This window comes from Haliotis cracherodii, unplaced genomic scaffold, assembly GCF_022045235.1.
Source record: "Haliotis cracherodii isolate W230 unplaced genomic scaffold, xgHalCrac1.p SCAF_16, whole genome shotgun sequence".
In the NCBI taxonomy this organism is placed as follows: domain Eukaryota; kingdom Metazoa; phylum Mollusca; class Gastropoda; order Lepetellida; family Haliotidae; genus Haliotis; species Haliotis cracherodii.
In genome coordinates, this window is record NW_027266271.1 from 30,229,676 (window position 1) to 30,252,126 (window position 22,451).

Here is a 22,451-nt window from a genome sequence, read left to right on the forward strand (position 1 = left end):
TTGTTGATGTAGCTTAGAGACACGTGTAACGGGCAGTGTCAGGTAACCATTGCTGATGTAGCTGAGAGACACGTAACGGGCAGTGTCAGGTAACCATTGCTGATGTAGCTGAGAGACACGTAACGGGCAGTGTCAGGTAACCATTGCTGATGTAACTGAGAGACACGTAATGGGCAGTGTTAGGTCACCATTGCTGATGTAGCTGGGAGACACGTGTAACGGGCAGTGTCAGGTAACCATTGTTGATGTAGCTTAGAGACACGTGTAACGGGCAGTGTCAGGTAACCATTGCTGATGTAACTGAGAGACACGTAATGGGCAGTGTTAGGTCACCATTGCTGATGTAGCTGGGAGACACGTGTAACGGGCAGTGTCAGGTAACCATTGTTGATGTAGCTTAGAGACACGTGTAACGGGCAGTGTCAGGTAACCATTGCTGATGTAGCTGAGAGACACGTAACGGGCAGTGTCAGGTAACCATTGCTGATGTAGCTGAGAGACACGTAATGGGCAGTGTCAGGTAACCATTGCTGGTGTAGCTGAGAGACACGTAACGGGCAGTGTCAGGTAACCATTGCTGATGTAACTGAGAGACACGTAATGGGCAGTGTTAGGTCACCATTGCTGATGTAGCTGGGAGACACGTGTAACGGGCAGTGTCAGGTAACCATTGTTGATGTAGCTTAGAGACACGTGTAACGGGCAGTGTCAGGTAACCATTGCTGATGTAACTGAGAGACACGTAATGGGCAGTGTTAGGTCACCATTGCTGATGTAGCTGAGAGACACGTGTAACGGGCAGTGTCAGGTAACCATTGTTGATGTAGCTTAGAGACACGTGTAACGGGCAGTGTCAGGTAACCATTGCTGATGTAGCTGAGAGACACGTAACGGGCAGTGTCAGGTAACCATTGCTGATGTAGCTGAGAGACACGTGTAACGGGCAGTGTCAGGTAACCATTGCTGATGTAGCTGAGAGACACGTAACGGGCAGTGTCAGGTAACCATTGCTGATGTAACTGAGAGACACGTAATGGGCAGTGTTAGGTAACCATTGCTGATGTAGCTGGGAGACACGTGTAACGGGCAGTGTCAGGTAACCATTGTTGATGTAGCTTAGAGACACGTGTAACGGGCAGTGTCAGGTACCCATCGCTGATGTAACTGAGAGACACGTAATGGGCAGTGTTAGGTCACCATTGCTGATGTAGCTGGGAGACACGTGTAACGGGCAGTGTCAGGTAACCATTGTTGATGTAGCTTAGAGACACGTGTAACGGGCAGTGTCAGGTAACCATTGCTGATGTAGCTGAGAGACACGTAACGGGCAGTGTCAGGTAACCATTGCTGATGTAGCTGAGAGACACGTAACGGGCAGTGTCAGGTAACCATTGCTGATGTAGCTGAGAGACACGTAACGGGCAGTGTCAGGTAACCATTGCTGATGTAACTGAGAGACACGTAATGGGCAGTGTTAGGTCACCATTGCTGATGTAGCTGGGAGACACGTGTAACGGGCAGTGTCAGGTAACCATTGTTGATGTAGCTTAGAGACACGTGTAACGGGCAGTGTCAGGTAACCATTGCTGATGTAACTGAGAGACACGTAATGGGCAGTGTTAGGTCACCATTGCTGATGTAGCTGGGAGACACGTGTAACGGGCAGTGTCAGGTAACCATTGTTGATGTAGCTTAGAGACACGTGTAACGGGCAGTGTCAGGTAACCATTGCTGATGTAGCTGAGAGACACGTAACGGGCAGTGTCAGGTAACCATTGCTGATGTAGCTGAGAGACACGTAACGGGCAGTGTCAGGTAACCATTGCTGATGTAACTGAGAGACACGTAATGGGCAGTGTTAGGTAACCATTGCTGATGTAGCTGGGAGACACGTGTAACGGGCAGTGTCAGGTAACCATTGCTGATGTAGCTGAGAGACACGTGTAACGGGCAGTGTCAGGTAACCATTGTTGATGTAGCTTAGAGACACGTGTAACGGGCAGTGTCAGGTAACCATTGCTGATGTAGCTGAGAGACACGTAACGGGCAGTGTCAGGTAACCATTGCTGATGTAGCTGAGAGACACGTAACGGGCAGTGTCAGGTAACCATTGCTGATGTAACTGAGAGACACGTAATGGGCAGTGTTAGGTAACCATTGCTGATGTAGCTGGGAGACACGTGTAACGGGCAGTGTCAGGTAACCATTGCTGATGTAGCTGAGAGACACGTGTAACGGGCAGTGTCAGGTAACCATTGTTGATGTAGCTTAGAGACACGTGTAACGGGCAGTGTCAGGTAACCATTGCTGATGTAGCTGAGAGACACGTAACGGGCAGTGTCAGGTAACCATTGCTGATGTAGCTGAGAGACACGTAACGGGCAGTGTCAGGTAACCATTGCTGATGTAGCTGAGAGACACGTGTAATCAGAGTTTGTCAAGCTAAAGTTCTCCACTGGGAAGTGATATAGTTCAAGGACTTTTGTGAATGAATCGGGATCCCACCAAATGTATTTTTATCAAGAAATTTTGGCGCAAGGAGAATTAGTCTAGAAAAACAATGGACCGAAAAGTTTGTCAGAGTGTGGCCTATTTAAAACACCAGAAGTCACGCCTCCTCAACACGAGAAGTCACGCCTCCTCAACATCAGAAGTCACGCCTCCTCAAACACCAGAAGTCATCCCTCCTGAAACACCAGAAGTCATCCCTCCTCAACACCAGAAGTCACGCCTCCTCAACACCAGAAGTCACGCCTCCTCAACACCAGAAGTCATCCCTCCTCAACACCAAAAGTCACGCCTCCTCAACACCAGAAGTCACGCCTTCTAAACACTAGAAGTCACGCCTCCTCAAGCACAAGAAGTCACGCTTCCTCAACTCCAGAAGTCACGCCTCCTCAAACACCAGAAGTCATCCCTCCTCAAACACAAGAAGTCATCCCTTCTCAACAACAGAAGTCATCCCTTCTCAACACCAGAAGTCACGCCTCCTCAAACACCAGAAGTCACGCCTCCTCAAACACCAGAAGTTGTCACTCCTCAAACACCAGAAGCCATCCCTTCTCAACACCAGAAGTCACGCCTCCTCAACACCAGAAGTGAACCCTTCTCAACACCAGAAGTCACGCCTCCTCAAGCACCAGAAGTCAAGCCTCCTCAACACCAGAAGTCAAGCCTCCTCAAACACAAAAGTCATCCCTCCTCAAACACCAGAAGTCATCCCTTCTCAACACCAGAAGTCATCCCTTCTCAACACCAGAAGTCACGCCTCCTCAAACACCAGAGGTCACGCCTCCTCAAACACCAGAAGTCACGCCTCCTCAATACCAGAAGCAACGAGTGTGTCAGACACGTTCAAACGTCAAAAACATTTTAAGCTTCTATCATCGACAACGATTTCTGAATGTGACACGCGAGCTCTAGGTTTCATGTTTTGTCCTAATTCCAACACACACCACATCAAGCCTAGTAGCGGGAAATGTCGAGAACTGAGGGAGATAAATTACGTGTACTTTGACGGGAAATGTCTTCCCTTGGGGTGGAAAAGACCATTAGGAATAGACCACATTAGTTCTTGTATAAATATGCATGACACCACTACAGAAGGGCGAACATCAGTACAATAAAATGTCACGTCCAAAACAAATATCACCAGCAAACTGCGTGATGATATGTCACACCAACACTCAAATAATTTCCCTGTAGATAGTTAATAGATAACAGACTTCAGACTCTCAGAGTCAGGTGCTCTCTGCTGTATGCAGTGGTCGGCAATATTCCACTTCTATCACAATGATCTGTAATTAATTTTAATGGAGTTTCGTCATGGCAAACCATTGGCTGAAAGTGTCAGCAACGATTACCCAGCAACCTACCAACCACCACACCATACACCAACCTCCTACCCACCACCTTACCATACTCAACCTCCTACACATCACCCCAACCCACCAACACTATTTCTAACCCACCACCCCACCATACACCATTTCTAACCCACCACCCTACCATACACCACCTCCTACCATACACCCAAGCCCACCATACACCACCTCCTACCAACCACCACACCATACACCATTTCTAACCCACCACACCACCATACACCACCTCCTACCCACCACCCCACCATACACCACCCCCTACCATACAACCCAGCCCACCATACACCACCTCCTACCAACCACCACACCATACACAACCTCATACACCCAACCCCACCATACTACACCTCCTACACCCCACCCTACCATACACCACCTCCTACACCCCACCCCACCATACACCACTCCTACCACCCCACCCAACCATACACCACTCCTACCAACCACCCCACCATACACCACCTCCTACTAACCACCCCACCATACACCACTCCTACCACCCCACCCCAACATACACCACCTCCTACCAACCACCCCACCATACACCACCTCCTACACCACACCACACCATACACCACCTCCTACACCCCAGCCCACCATACACCACCTCCTACCAACCACCCTACCATACACAACCTCCTACACCCCACCCCACCATACTACACCTCCTACACCCCACCCTACCATACACCACCTCATACACCCCACCCCACCATACACCACTCCTACCACCCCACCCCACCATACACAACCTCCTACCAACCACCCCACCATACACCACCTCCTACCAACCACCCCACCATACACCACCTCCTACCAACCACCCCACCATACACCACCTCCTGCCCACCACCCCACCATACACCACCTCCTACCAACCACCCCACCTTACACCACCTCCTATCAACCACCCCACCATACACCACCTCCTACCCACCACCCCACCATACACCACCTCCTGCCCACCACCCCACCATACACCACCTCCAACCCAACATCCCACCATACACCACCTCCTACCCACCACCCCACCATACTACACCTCCAACCCACCACCCTACCATACATCACCTCCTACCCACCACCACACCATACACCACCTCCTACCCACCACCCCATCATACACCACCTCCAACCCACCACCAGACCATACACCACCTCCAACCCACCAACCCACCAAACACCACCTCCAACCCACCACCCCACCATACACCACCTGCTTCCCCCTACCGACCACCCCACCATACACCACCTCCAACCCACCACCCCACCATACATCACCTCCTTCCCCCTACCCACCACCCCACCATACACCACCTCCAACCCACCACCCCACCATACACCACCTCCAACCCACCAACCCACCATACACCTCTCCTACCCACACCTCCTTCCCCCTACCCCCACCCCACGGACAACCCTGCGCCAGTGCTCTGCATACATCAGGGGCGTTCTCCCCGCCCCACCCCCAGATGTAACGAGAAAGGGCGAGGTGAGATGACTGCATCACCCAGGGGGGTAATTCATCACGCATTTATGTCGACAGTATTAATAGTGTTATCAATATGAGATGGTTTCACATCGTACCATGATGAAGCGGGACTCCCTCTGGTGTGAAATATTGATGCTGTGCTCCTGTTGGGTTTGGATGTGCATAATCCGGGTACTTTACACGCAGGTTCCAACAATAACACTGACAGCAGGAACTGCACTTCCACGGTGCCAGATATTAAAGGTACCAACCTTGTTGTCGGAACACTTGAAATACTTGTGATACTTTTTGAAATGCTTAATCGAAAACAGACCAGAGTCTCAACGGATCTTAACCCGTAATGATTCAACGACAGTGCTGGAATATTGCTAACAGCGGCGTAAAATCAAACTCACTCACTCACAATACACCCTGTGTGTCACGAGAGTCGACACATGTTAATCCGGTGCTTAACAATGTCCCAAATGTGCTTAATAATGTCACAAACAGGTGTGGGTCATAGAGGCCTGAAAGTGTCGGTGCAGTCGACCTCTGGTTTGCTTGGTCCGGATTCGACTCTCAATAGACCGTCGTGATGTAGCGTTAAACAACATTCACTCAACTCATTTCACCCCGCCTGTTCCTGGGTCTGTAAGCGGCGTCCACGTGTGTCGCTCTCCTCTCATGACGGGAAATACTATTCAAACAAATATAAACCCTCAACACCAGAGAAACACTAGTCTCGATTATCCGCCGGAACACATTCCATAAGGTGTGAAAGGCAAGATTGCGGAGAAACTTGTATCAGTGGAACACTGAAAAACAGAAACTACCCCAGATTTTCGTAACAAGGGTAAGCAAGTACTGCCAACCGGTAGGTAGCCCCGTTCTAATGGGTGAGGTGAGTTTGAAACTATCTGTAGCCATATTTCTCCCTTACCATGACGACCGACACCAAGCATGGGTTTCACGTCTTGCAGCAATGAGGGAATCGAGCCAAGGTCTTGGGTGTGACGAGGCAACGCTTTAACCATTAAGCTACACACAGCCCCTTGTTCCAACAGTGACTGACAGAGGTATGGAAACTCCATGCATGCTGCTTCCTCGTGGATCTCTATCGCCGCAGTTCTACTTCACGTCTTCCCTATTGATTGCTGTCTGATCTTTGAAAGGCAAAGTGTGGTATTGACACATCTTGGCTGTTACCCCGTGTTTATTACAGATGAAAGGGAGTTATCGAAAAATGTTGCAAGGTTACCAAGAAATAAACACGGCCATTTTCAAATCCATAATTCTTGCAAATCAATTCAGTACAGTAAAAACATATGGTTCAGAAACCAATGACCCCTTAATACTAGAATAACTCCGCACTAAATATTCTTCGGGCTTCGCTGAAACCTGATTCAGTTAAGTTCACCAGTTTACACAAATTGGAGTAAATCAGATAAATAAATTGGCCATGTGGTAGCAGAAATAGGTGAAAATGGCCTCCTGGACATACAGGCAGAACGGGAAGGCAGGCCATTAGTTGCCAGTAACGACGTTACGGCACGTTCAAGGTGGAATACACATCGTAATTGACATATTAGCTGTGGTTTGGAAAACAGCTTTCATTGACACGGTTGCGCATGTCACTGTATCGACATTTACTTTGCCAATATATATATATATATGCCTCAAAGCATTCATTCACCTGATGAAGGAGTAAGAATATACTCTAACGCTGTGTTCCTCATTATATGGAAGTTGACATCCATAAATTCTCTTCCTTATGTGTATTACTTCTAAATGACTTTAAAAGATTTGAACGTTAAAACTGCACTGAAAACAAGCCTTGTGAATTCTACTAATTTAATTATTAATTAGTAACAGCGAATTTACTACCCTGCCTGGTAGATTGCATGCGGCAGCAATTGAGAGAAGGGGTATCATATTTAAGTTCGCCGCCAAGACCTGTTTGTTCATTTCCGTGTCCCTCTTGCCATTTTGAGACAACAGTCAGATGGTTATCAGTCAGAGTGGTATTATACACCTAGAAATTAATGAAGCACCATCTGGCTTTGCGATCATATCTGTCCAACAACAAGGTACGAGGGCCATTGAAATCACCAGAAATGGACAAAACTGGCTATAGGGCAGTCATCAAGTACCTGCAACTGAAAGGGCTAACTCCAACACAGATACATGCTGACATGGTCTCCACTTTAGGGGATGATGCCCCTTCCTTTTCCATTGTAAATAAGTGGGCTGCGGAATTCAAGCGTGGCAGAGAGAGCCTTGACGATGAAAAGGAACTAGCCGGTCGCCATTTTTCTAGAAATGATGACGTCATTTCCGCTGTAAATGAAAATTTCTTCCTGACCGCCTTGCAGCATCGCTGGCAAAAGTGTGGAAAGCTGGAAGGGGACTATGTGGAGAAATAAAGGAAAACCATCGACTTGGTACGAGTCTTTCACAGTTTGGCTTAGAACTTTTCAGCCAGCCCTCGTAATATTCGAGTCAAGCGGGAACTATGGTGGAGAATTAAATATCTTTTGAGAAATGCAGTCACAACACGAGAACGAATGGGTCTAGCATTGTCGTCCAAAAACACAGGTCGAGTGGCAAGTGCATGATTGTCAAAATGTGGCACAACAACAGGATGGAGGATGTCCTGAATGTAACGAGAGATTGCCTCGAACCGTTACCATGACCAGTTTACAGTCATGAGATATTTCTCATCATACAATGACGGAGCCTCCACCACACGGGGCCGTTGGTGTCATGTTCCAAGGGATATATGCATTGTTTCTGGGTCTCCAAACCCACATTCGCCCATCTGTGACGTGCAGCAAGAATCTGCTTTCATCAGACCAATAGATCTGTCGCCACGCCCTCAGGTTCCAATGACGTCGAGTCATACGCTAAGCCAATCGAAGTCTCCGATGATGAGCAGTTAACAATGGATGTCTGATGATCCTTCCTGACTTCAACCCAAATGATTTTAGCTGGTTTCCCACAGTTCTGATGGACAGATGCCTGTTGGAAACCCATTGTTCTTTCAGAAATTTAACCATAGCAAAAGGTTGTCGCTTCACAAGACGTGCTAGAGCCCTGTCTTCCCATACAACTGTCGTCTTTCGGGGTGGCCCTGGTCGTGGACGGTCCTTTTCTTTAAGTGCCTGTAGGAGCTTTGTTACAAGTCTGCTGATGACAATATGGTCATAGCCAAGTTGACGTCCAATGACTACATATCTGTGGCATGCATGCCAATAATTTGCCAACGGAGAGACCCTGACAACCTCCTGCGTACCATGGTTACATGTGCTAACTAAACAATCAGATAACTGCCACTTCAGTTACCCTTACTTGCATCAATGTCAAAGTGCCTTTCCTGGAACTCGGGGGTATCATGCTTCACGTTCATATGTCTGTGTGTTTGGTTGGGCGACTCAGTCAGTTAATATCATGACTATACCCGAGATCGACAGCCATTCTATGAATGAGTATAATGAAATTTGATTTTCTATAAACGGGCATATCACTGTTCTTTATTTTGTCAGGGGGTGGGAGCTTGATTTATTTCTAGGTGTATAGGCTATGTAACATCGTTGTTTTTGTATTTATTTCAAAATTATGAACTTCATAACATTTACACAATAATTAAGAAGGGAGAATAATTAAGTTTACCAGTGTTTATATATTTGCATGTCAGTTACTTTTTGTAATATTGTGTAATTTAACTTAAATGCCACTGAAAATCATGATATCTTATCTTTCACCTGTATTATGTTGTTTACTTGTTTTTATGCAAATTGCATTCAGATGGAGTCAACATGGAATGCATACTAGGAAAGGGGCCTTTATAAATGTTAAGTAAAACTACAAGCTTAGTAAATACACAACTGCAGTTAGTAAAGTATGAGAAATAGATTAGTGAATATCTCTGATTAATTTGATACAATTAACTAAGTAGTTACTAACCAGTAGTTCCTTGAAATATGGGTAGTACTCTCCACTAACTGGTCGGTAAATTTTACTAATCTACAATAGACCACCTACTAGTCTAAGAAGTAAAACATGACTGACGGGTAAGTTATGTCTACCAACACGGTAATGTGGACAGTGAAATTCACTCACTAAGTCAGTAAACTTTACAAACTATTTCTGTTAGAGTGCTGATGTTGGAATTGGCATAAAAAATACAGTTAATAATAATTGTTGAATTGAATAATTGTTCACATTGTGAATCAGTAAATGACGACATAACATTATATTTAAATACATAAGTTTAGATTTACAATGAAAAGGGCTACACAATGGGTCGAATAGGTGGCAGCAAAATAATAAATGTTCAGAATAGTGTCACTGTTGAATGTATTGAAAGAGGTATGCCTCCCTTCTTGAATCCAGAACAATGATTAAAGCTGGCAGGAATTAATTGTTTCTAAACGGATATCCAATCCGCACTTGGCAAGTAGATAAGACACAAGTCTAGATCGCCATTAAATCGCCCTTTTGTCGCTCCTATATAGGTACAGTCAGACTTTAGAAGTTGTCCTACCCAGACGTCTAGGACGATCAAGCCTGGCGTGTTCATGTACACAACAAGGGCAGATAACTCCTAATCTGGGACGTTCCTCTCGTTGCTGTTGGCTGCTGTTCAAATCTGGCGACAACAGCAAATGCTAATGTTTAAACGAGTGGTTTAATCATTTGCTGTGACTGGCAATTACTACAAATGAATTTACACATGGTTATTTACACATAGTAGTTACTGAATTTATGCATGAGATCAACTGTAACTGTGCCTAAGCTTGAATGTCGATGCTCTAGTTGACATCATTTATCCGTGGTCCGTCTCCCTGGAGAGCGGAAGGTCAGGGCTTCGATTCCCGGCCGCGTCCTACCAAATGACGTTAAAAGATGGTACTTGGTGTTACCCTGTCTGGCGCTCGGCATAAAGGGGCTAAAACAAGGACTGGTCGGCTCGGCGTCAGTATACTGTGTCTGAGTGGGGTATTCATGTTCAACTGCGGCATGGTATCTCAGTGAGCTAGCACTATAAATCGGCATCAGTTCGGACTAGTACAAGCAGCCACACACACACGTGACTCGACGTTTAACCCCATTTCACCTCACCTCATCGAGTGTGTTCAATCTGCAAATGGGAAGAGAATTTGATAAATACTATTTAACTGTGACAGTAGGAATGAAGCTACATGACAAAATAATACCAATAATATATATAAATTACAGTTCAATTTGCACGACTACAAAGCTCATATAAGAATTTTCTCTTTCAGAAACCCAATCATAAGGAAACCGGCCACCCACGTGCCTTGACTATGAATATTGCGAAACATGAATTCGTGTGTAATACATCATTCCTAAATCTACTTTCTGCTTGAACGGAAACATTAACTGGATTATTAATTCGTGTATGCTGAGATGCTATTTTTCGCGCACGAGTAGATTCAGTTTCGGGCTAGTTTCTAACTGACCGAATAACATTTGAAAGAACTCATAAAATATTACTTAAAACATATTCTGTAAAATCGTGACTAGTGCATTACTGGTAATCTCATAAATGCAGTGATATCTTTCTGCCACAGTCCCATGACACTCCTGAGGAAATCTGCACACGTTATAACTTCAGCCGCAAGATATAGATCACAGTTGATGAGCGTTATAAATTGATGTTTGTCGGTCGTGGCATTTGTTGTAATAGCTACCGACAAATAATCGTTTATTTCAGCATGAAATTGACACCCATCAGATTCCGGTATCGACAAGCCGGTTTATTATAGTTATTAAAGCCATGTTACACAAAGTGAATATTGTGGTCTACCATTAACGTAGCTATTTTCGTACTTCCAGTGCAAACAGCTGATTTGGGTTATTTGTAGTTTCTATCTCAGCCGTGAATTCTATTCAAGAACAAGAACATTTATATATATAAACTTGTCGGCAAAAGAAAGTATAGGTCGAGTTCCATGATCGATAAAAAAGTAACAAGAAGAGGATTTGTTGTGAATTATAATATAATCTAGGGAGGGGTAACAAATGATTGATCAACCACAGTTTGAATGAAATTGTGCAATCACAGGTAATGTAAGCCATAAGTAAATAATGGTGAGGTGAGAAATTTCATTTTCAAAAGTTGTCTGAAATATCACCAAAAAATTGTCAGAAACACCACAAGTGCATTGTCGACAGAGTTGCCTTCAATAGCGTGTATGACCCCCAGCTGCCTCAAAGCATGCTGTGATACGCCGCCTCATCGTTGACGTCAGTCTTCTGATGACGTGGACTGGAATCCGTTGCCACTCGTCTCTCAGGGCCTGCTGCAATTCTTGTCTGTTGACGGGAGGCTGATCGCGTGCTCTAATATGTCTGTCAAGATGGTCCCACAGATGTTTAATAGGATTCATATCGGGTGAGTGGGCAGGCCAGGGCAAAACGTCAACGTTCTGCTGGTTAAGAAAGTTCTGAGTCAGTCTTGCAGTGTGTGGCCTGGGATTGTCGTGTTGAAACAATGTCCCCTTCTGTTGATTTTGTGAGAACAGAAACACAACTGGCTGCAATACTTGGTCTCTGTACTGCACAGCGTTCAGGTTTCCCTGTATAATCACCAAATCAGTCTTCTGATCTCCGACCCACACCATGACACCTCCCCTGCCGAATGGTTTGACCTCTCGAATACACGCCGGGGCCAAACGTTCCCCTCTCCGTCGATAAGCTCGTTCTTTGTCGTCATTTCGAAACAAGTTAAACCGACTTTCATCAGTAAACAGCACTCGACGCCAATTTCTCACTTGCCAGCGTCGAACCTGCCTCGCCCATCGCAGTCTCAGGCGTGTATGTTGAGCAGTCAGTACCATTCCTCGGAAAGGACGATACGCTCGAATTCCAGCAGCACGAAGTCGTCATAGTACTGTACGTTGGCTTATTGGATGTCCCAACGCTGTTGCTGCCGTCGCCGTCGCCGTCGCTGTCACCGTTACGAATCTGTTTCGGAGGTGAATGAGCCGTATCTGACCGTCCTCCAGTGGTGTTGTCAGTCCGGGTCGTCCGGCTCTAGGCCTGTCCTGGGTCCTCCCTGTCTGCCTGTGCCGTTGAATCAGCCTGGCTACTGTCAATGGTGTACAACCAAATCTTCTGGCAATTTGGACCTGTGTTGCCCCCATTTCGGCCATACCGATGTCTCTCTCTCTCTGCTCCTGTGACAGTCGTTGCATTTCTTTTGTGTGCTTTCATCACGTGTGGTTAAACCCTGCAGGCGAACGCATTTATACAACTAACATACACGTGCAGTTTATGCCATACGCGGGAAACCTCTTTCACCATTTTTTTGTCACCGCACGAGCGCCGTCAAAGGTGCCGCGTTCGGGTGGGGTGTTTTTTGGTACCTGTTCCTGGGCAGTCATATTCCAAATACCCCCTTTCCACTAGTGATCGCTGTTTTTAGGAAAATTACAAATTGCCAAGCTATACTTTCTTTTGCCGCTAAGTTTAGTTAGGTAGTATTGACCTTTTTCACACTTTCGCCATCTTGGATCGAAAACGAGGCTTGGAGAGCATAGATCCATGCAGTGTGAGTCGCACTAGCTCATAGGGAACAGACAGCATGTTGTGCATTTCACTGATGGCCATTCCAACAAACAAAAAATGCTTTCCTCTGTATCTAGTACAGAAGATATTTCACATTTAATCATGAGGTCCAACTAAACTATGCCTGTAATACACTGGAATTAGCATTTTGCTGTCAGGATCCCGGAAGTGAATCGAAAGGTGCATTTCGAGATACGTATTTCAGAAATAGATTTTTTTACCATAACCTCGTCGGCATATAGGTACAATGTGACAGTACATTCAATGACAGAAGTTCTGTATCGTAAATGAACCGCATAACATGAAACACGTCAATGTACATTTGCAAATTTGCTCAGTCAATGCGTGGCTTGGCAAACACGAGATCGTCGACTATGTTTATTTTACGTTTCATAGTGGTGTTTGCTGCAAAACGCACTATCGTTTTGCCTTGATTACAGTTGTCAAAACACACGTTTTCTGCTATGATTTTCATCTTAACATATCACGATGTAAATAAAATTAGTTCACAAAATAATTCGTGTGTCAAAATTTATATTCAGAAGGGGCGATAACTCTATTCAGTGAGTACAATGACAGATGATCTTTACTTGTTCTTCAAACATCACTTACTTAACTGATTATTGCCAATTGAGATTGCACCGTGCACGCCAAAAGTAATAATGTGTGAACTGTTTAAAATAAGTTAAAAGGAAACTAAAAATTGATAAATATAAAAAATCCATGAAATTGAAGAAATATAAGAATTGATACAACCACCAGCTTCTTGAACACCCTCACCTAATCCTGTATGATGATAGGTAATTGTATATCAAAAGGAAGCTACTGATACATTTATCCTGAATAGTTTGAAAATGTCTTGATCAGATATGAGTACAGATATAATAACAAAAGATAAAAAGGAATCAACTTCAATTGGTAATCAAGCCAATATAAAATATATGTATCGGTACAAATTATGTTGATGGAACAATCTGGATTTCTCATATTTAACAAAGAAAAACAAACCGAAATTTTCATGTCTTTATTTCTCACAATATAAGTTTTCAAAACTTAACATGGACTGGATGTCTTTGTCAGTCAAAAGCACCTAATTAAATTCCAGGAGAAAATAATTTTCTTGCTTGTAAACAAATGGTACAATGTGCTTTTTCAGTGTCTGATAAAAATTGGCCATGTTGTTTTGTGAGTGAATAAGGCTTTTCACTTCCTCGTCCTATTTAAGTGAAATGTGACAGGAAGCACATTTGTTGATTGAATGAATATGGCTTTTCACTTCCTCGTCCTTTGACAGGACGCACATTGTAACAGGTGTGTTACTGTCAGCAGAAAGCTCCCTCAGACATCCATCACCGGATACTAGTACTTCATTGTGTTGACACGCTGGCCTCAAATGGACAATTCAATAATATTGTAATAATATTTCTACTTCAATAAAAAATTTTTTTATAAACAATGCATATTCACCTTCTCTCAAAATATTGCTTATTTAGAAAACAACATTCTTTTGAAATAGAGAAATTTAAGGAAAATTAATCACAGTGTGTAACATTACATGCTACTTTAGAACAATCTTGAAGGCATCAATTCATCTGATATGTCTAAAACGCAAACAGTATATTCTGTGTAAACAGTTAACTCAACAGATGCATCAATTTAATGACAATGTACTACAGCTCTTTATATCAATGTCACAAAGAAATTAAATCTTGTTTTAATGAAACACGTTTTAATATTTGTATTCCCGGTATGTATTTAATCATGAAATACGTTGTTTAGTCTGACCATGCTGAAAACACACTTTTGCTAGAGTGAAATAAATAAGATTCTTATTAAAATCAGGTGAAATATCACGTTTTGTCACACCTACAGTAAGTCTCATTGACACTATGGTTTTCTGAGTAAGGTCATGAAGATCACTAAGAAAATATAAGACTTTAATTTATTTTGTCAAATGAAATGTTTATCTCTTCTTGTGGTTTACTAAAGTTGATATCTTGACTTGAAAATATTAACTTTGTCAGATCACAAGATGAGATAAATTCATGCTATCATCGTTAAGTGACAAGAAAAACAATGTTTTTCTATGTATTAATATTTCTTTAGATTTCTAGTTTTGATTGAATTATAAAAATTATCAAAATTATCACACCACTTGACTAGTACTTGATTGAAATAAACTAAAGTTCTAAAGATTGTTTACAATAGTAAAATATTACATCACAACAATATAATTATTTCAAAATGATACAGTAAGCACAACTATATTCTTACATATAAATTGATATGATTAATAATCATTGTTAAAGAGTTATCTCTTTCTGTAAAGTATATAAAGATCACATGTAGATTGAACATTTACTGGCCATTAATTAGTTGGGGTTTTGTTCATTTCATGACATGATTAATTTGGTACAGTAAAGTAAGTAACATTTTGGTAGAAATATTGTTTACAAAATTGCAGATCAAACTGTACTTTACTTCAAATATTTCCACACCCTTTATGTAATAATTCTGTTGAAATACTACACCTCATGCTATCTAATCTGTCAACATTGACAATCAAAACAATCACAACAGCACAAGTAGATCTAGAGGTCTAATATTTTATTGGAATGCATTTGAGTCCATTACAATTTACATCAAATACGCAACTGATGCACAATTCTGATTTGTTACGATTGTAAATTCTCAGTAGGTTACAATTTGATACATTATATCAACATATCAATTTAGGTAGTTTCTGACATATATGTAGATATGGTCAAAAGGTCAATATTTTTATTTCAAATACAACCCGCAAAGTTATTTATACTCACAATAAATAGTTTGGCTTAATGGTGTGTAAACAATGAATTATTCTTTACAAGATCTCAGTAGCATTTGTATTAAGTCTGTTCAGCTACCATAAACTGCACTGGGAGTTACCAGGTGGTCATGGCTATTTTAAATTGAAACAGATTACTTACGATAAATGTACCGGGATGGTTAAATTGTCACAGTTTGTCCCGACTGCGTGCCTTGTTGACATCTCCATGTGTTTCATGTGCTATCCAGCCTTCACCTTCTGCTCTCCAAGCCTCGCTTTCAAACCGGAAGTAGCGAAGTGTGCATACATCATACAAGTCACCCTTCTGTGTTGCTCTGGAGGGTTATTTTACAGGAGAAGTTGGGTGAGTGTGTTTGGCTTTGTTAGAAGATACAACCATCAGGACGGGGTGAGATATGGGCCCTGTTAGGAGATACAACCATCAGGACGGGGTAGGATAATGGCCCCTTTTTGGGGATACAACCAGGAGGACGGGATGGGATAAGGGCCCTGTTAGAAGATACAACCATCAGGACGGGGTAGGATAAGGTCCCTGTTAGAAGATACAACCATCAGGACGGGGTAGGATATGGGCCATGTTAGGAGATACAACCAGGAGGACGGGGTGGGATAAGGGCCTTGTTAGATGATACAACCAGGAGGACGGGTTGGGATAAGGGCCTTGCTAGGAGATATAACCAGGAGGACGGGGTGGGATAATGGCCCTGTTAGGAGATACAACCTTTAGGACGGGGTGGGATAAGGGCCATGTTAGGAGATATAACCAGGAGGACGGGGTGGGATAAGGGCCATGTTAGGAGATACAACCAGGAGGACGGGGTGGGATAAGGGCCATGTAAGGGGATACAGTCAGAAGGACGGGGTAGGATAAGATCCCCGTTAGGGGATACAGCCAGGAGGACGGGGTAGGATAAGAGCCCCGTTAGGGGATACAACCAGGAGGACGGGGTAGGATAACAGCCCCGTTAGGGGATACAGCCAGGAGGACGGGGTAGGATAACAGCCCCGTTAGGGGATACAACCAGGAGTAGGGCGTACAGGTTCAGATTATTGAAATCCTGGCTAGTTCCAAATTGTGGGCTTCTGACGTGCATACATATATGTTCGGCTAAAATGGCTTTTATAGCATTTTCTGTGCCTCAAATTCAAAATTGTATTGAGATATTCAATTCCGGAACAGAATTTAAAAACTGTTAAAAATAAATGCTCGTTTATATATGGATAAGCGTCTATCCTCACGATACTTTTATTCCATATACAAAAACACAAGTTTAAATTGTCAAGAGATGGTCTAGCAGTTATCTTTTCCAGACCACCTTAATGTTAAATTCATGTCTGTTTGTTACATGGCCTCGGATACCTTGCTATAGTTACTCCATGTGAACCTAGTTCTGGTGTGGATGGGGTGGGCCTGGGGGATATGACATCATTTGATGAGTCTTGTGTTTTTTATTGACACTTGTGATTTTGGACCTGAAAACAACTTCAAGCACGTATGTGTCGAAAAAGACAGAATTTTCTAAATTGACTTTGAAAGGAAATGAATATTTGAACACACTTCAAACGACAAGCATTGTTTGAGAAACCGACATGTTGTGACACTCGCTGCTCACCAAATGAAGGCCAATCACGAGAGTGAGGTCAGATCTACGCGTGATTTCAACAAATGACTAGCAATCAGTAAATATATGTTTATACTAAATAACATTATAATTATTTGTCAGTTTAGGTTAAAATCAATTGTTGGCTGAACATTCACTAAAGATACAAAATATTTGTAACTGGTTTGTTTAAAATGTTTTAAAATAATTGTCCGTGAAAATTGATTTACAAAATATCATCAGACTTTGAGTGAGTGAGGTGAGGTGACATGGGGCTTAACGTTGAGTCAAAGATTATTGTACTTATATAGCCACACTCAGACACAGCATACTGACTCCGAGACGACCAGTCCTTGTTTTAGTCCCTTAATGTCGAGCGCCAGAAAGGGTAACAACAAGTACCATATTTTAACGTCTTTTGGTATGATGGCACCGGTGATCGAACCCCCGACCTTCCGCTCACTGGGTGGACGCTTTACCACTAGACCATAGAGGCGGTCTCACCTCACACTGTAGAGAACGTAATTGAATCGTATATTAGTGTTCAAAGAAAACAAACTAGTTTATTTAAAGAGAGCGCTTTACACGTAATTATATGTCAGTTTAAAAAAAAACATTTATTGAACAAATTTCACTCGATTGTTGGTACAATCTTGTGGCTACCGAAAAGACAACGATGAGTTGCAATTCTCACATTGACTTTTGTTGTATCTCACTCTGTCGAAAGGAGGTAGATTATGTATAGAAAGCCTGTGCAAGCAGTCGCGGAAAGCCGCCATTTTGTATACTGGTGTTTCTCCGTTCTGATGCAACGTCACGTGTTGCTCCTAAAAAAACCTTCTCAAACTCAACTTTCTCTTTGTTTCCAATTTACCAAATGACCGACCATCCGACGCAAATTTTTAACCTATGCCATTAGAAACAGAAAAAAAACCACCCATTACAAGGTTTCTGGCATTATCTTAACAAAGACGAGAAGTTGTAATGAAAATAGCATCTGTGAAACAGCGTCGGAGTTGTTTCATTCTATAAATTGTACTAAAAAGTACTTCAGGTGAATCTGATACACGACACTGTACAGTCAAGGCAATCGTTAGTCTACACGATTACGTTACTTCTTTTGCAGATATCAAAGAGATTGTATATCTTTTGCCGACTTCAAAGAATGCCGGCAAAATGGCCAGCTAGTTTTTTTAAACAAAATGTGCTTTTTAAAAATAAATGATAGGTCACTGAACAGAAATATATTGAGAAAAAATTAAAAAATCATTCCAGTCAATTCAATAATTTTATCACGAAAAGCTATTTTCATATTTTGTTTGCGAAAAACAAATATGAAACGTGGCGAGCTAACATGACTCATTTTGGAAATATAGCTGTGTTTTGAAGTTTCATGTAGTCCAACTGTAGAGTAGATACCTCTTATTTTCATTGAGAACCGAGCGCGTTAGATGTATTCTATCGATGTGTTCACACGCACTGTTGTTTGTGTGAAAAGGCTGAATATTAAATAGAGGTAACAGTATTAAACATTGTTTCTAATGTTACGGGTCTATTTCCAAATTGAAACAGTATGTTAACTCAGAAGTCTGTACGTAAAAGAACCAAGTGTGAAACCGTCAAACAACCATCAAATGGTATACAACCAACAATTGTTTTTCAAAATTCACTAAATCTACCAATCTATAGAAATTACTGCACAGCAATTACAATGACAGTACAGAATAAAGAGGTAGAATAATATTCAATGGCAGCACACAATAAAGTGGTAGTATAATATTCAATGACAGTACAGAATAAAGTGGTAGTATAATTTTCAATGACAGTACACAATAAAGTGGTAGTATAATATTCAATGACAGTACACAATAAAGTGGTAGTATAATTTTCAATGACAGTACACAATAAAGTGGCAGTATAATATTCAATGACAGTACAGAATAAAGTGGTAGAATAATTTTCAATGACAGTACACAATAAAGTGGCAGTATAATATTCAATGACAGTACAGAATAAAGTGGTAGTATAATTTTCAATGGCAGTACACAATAAAGTGGCAGTATAATAGTCAATGGCAGTACACAATAAAGTGGCAGTATAATTTTCAATGGCAGTACAGAATAAAGTGGCAGTATAATATTCAATGGCAGTACACAATAAAGTGGTAGTATAATATTCAATGACAGTACACAATAAAGTGGCAGTATAATTTTCAATGGCAGTACACAATAAAGTGGCAGTATAATAGTCAATGGCAGTACACAATAAAGTCGTAGTATAATATTCAATGGCAGTACACAATAAAGTGGCAGTATAACAGTCAATGACAGTACAGAATAAAGTGGCAGTATAATAGTCAATGACAGTACACAATAAAGTGGCAGTATAATAGTCAATGGCAGTACACAATAAAGTGGCAGTATAATTTTCAATGGCAGTACACAATAAAGTGGCAGTATAATATTCAATGACAGTACACAATAAAGTGGCAGTATAATTTTCAATGGCAGTACACAATAAAGTCGTAGTATAATATTCAATGAGAGTATACAATAGGATGGCAGTGGTCAGTATCAAATACCGAAATACAGTGGTGATAGCAAAAGTCAATGCTGATAGTATATTCACCCAGCGACGACAGTGGTCAAGTTTCCGAGATGGGTCTAGGCAGAGAATCATGGGTGATGAGTGATCTTCACAAGAAAGATGGTCTTGATGTAATGAAATTTGTGAGAGAGATGCGAGAGACACGCTCTTGTCCCTTTATATACAGTCTACCTAGCTTCTGGCAATTTCTACTCAGTGGCATCACATCATAGAATATTTCACATGTTTCTGTAGCGATCTTTCTCAGTCCACGGTATTCCGGAAGTTTACACATGACACTAGCATCTAAATATAGTAGCTTCCTCATAACTGCTTACATTAAACAACGCTACATTCCTTGCACTTAATCACTGTCCAAATACAATGCAATGAGCTTCTTTCGAATCTCAACAGAAGCAATGTAATCCAGATACAATCATTGTTTGACAATAAAAAACAATGCATTATAATACTAACCAATCAGAATTAAACCTTCTTCTATCAAATATGGCAGATCACCAGTTATGTTCAGTTGTCATGGTGCTATGGTATTCAATTTACCATGTTTACCCTGCCAATTCTGCTTATTCAAAGAAAGTGTGATCATTTACAGGGTAGAGACAAGTTGAGACTAAAGACACAGAATGTTTTTTCGAGTTCTTTAGTTCATGTCATAACGTCCCCCATAGCTGTGTAGTATACGTCATACCCACGTGATCATACCTTACATAGTAGGTTCAAATATTATTATGTTCTCGCATTTTATGAAGAACACGTAATCATATTATATTGTTATATTTTTGCGAAAAATATATTTACAAGGGAAGAACCTCTAGATAGAACAGTATGTCCCAATTAAGACATAAGAATAATATTTCTTCAATAACAGCGAGGTGGTCGTGTTGAGATTATGAGCCCTGCCATACATTGTTACAGACAACTTTGTGATTTGCGTGGAAAATTTCCCTTCTCGTACAGTACGAAGTAGAAATACGGCAATAGAACGGGATGTATGCAAACACTCGGTCTGAAGGTCAAGGTCATCGCGGGAACATCAAAGTAAACATATCTTCCACTTATCATGAAACCGTTGCGCTTCACAAATATCTCATATACTTTGTTAAGAACACATTACCATCTGTCTGTTTCATTGCCCGGGTAGCCGAGGGCTGTCCCGAGTAGATTAATTTTGAAGTTTGGCTCCATCAGGTTGACTTGGCCACGTACACAATGGGTGCCATCAGGTTTCCAGTAGATATGTCTGATTACCAACTGTCGGCGTGTAGTCATCCTGTCAGTCGGCCGAATGGGTCTGAGTGGGGAAGAGAGGTGGAGACACATCTAGTGCCGGTATTGTCGATGTCAGAGACTGTGCTGTACCATTAAGGGGACTACATCGTGATGCGTGATTCACTGCTGTGGACGGGTTAACCTAAACCTAATGGAATACGCATAACCCTCCTCCCCAAAAGTGAAACGCAAATGCATTTTTGGGTGACATGTGCTGGATTCATTTCCTGAGTCAACGGAACGCACAGCTGACACATACAGCACGCTACCACTATTGACACTAGATGCTGACGTGGCATGCCGAAAAACAAAGGTCAAGGTCATCTGATGTTCAACGTGAGTCAGCAGACTGACATCCCCTGCCCAAGTTGGTTGTTTGTTTTTATTTCCTCCAATTCTGAAGATTACAATTTTAGGGCCGTCAACACTAGGAATAACAACTCAGAAACAGATGTGCATGCGCAGTAGTTACGATACAGAGTGTGGTGAGAAGATATATCCCCATTTGTAGAGATATTTGGAGAGTAATACCATGCATTCCTTCCACATATTGACGATGATCAATATATCCTCCAAGCATAAAGGACGACATAACATCATCATCCTTTGACTACATATTGACAAAGTCATTCACATCAATAATATCGCTTGTACCTTCAAAGAGTTCATTCTCGAATGCATTTTAATGGATTTGTGTATGGGTATTGTTGTGCAGTTACGTTGCTCTGAGCGTGAACTAGGCTGGTCTTGCCATTGTATGAGACTGCCTTCCACACCATCACACTACCTCCGCCGAATGAATCGACGTCCCATATGCATGGCTCAAACACTTCACGTCAACTTCTGTACGTTCGACATCTTCCATTTGCACTACGAAACAAAACAAACGTTACTCCTTGAACCACACACTCTGTCGCAGGTGAGGTCATACTCTTTGGAAATGTCCATGATAACTGACCGTCAAAATAACACTGGAGCAGGCCGTCTGGTTCGAAAAGCTGCCTCAACTAGGCTGTTCCCCGCTGACTTGGTTGATATTCTATAGCAAACCTGGTCTGGCGGCTGATGCAGACTTTGCCATGGCGGTTCTTTGCCGTAGGTGACGAACACGTGTGTAGAGGTCCTGGGCTGTGATGGTCACACGTGGTAACCGGATCTGGGAAAGCTACATGTTGACCGTTGGAGTTTGACCCGAT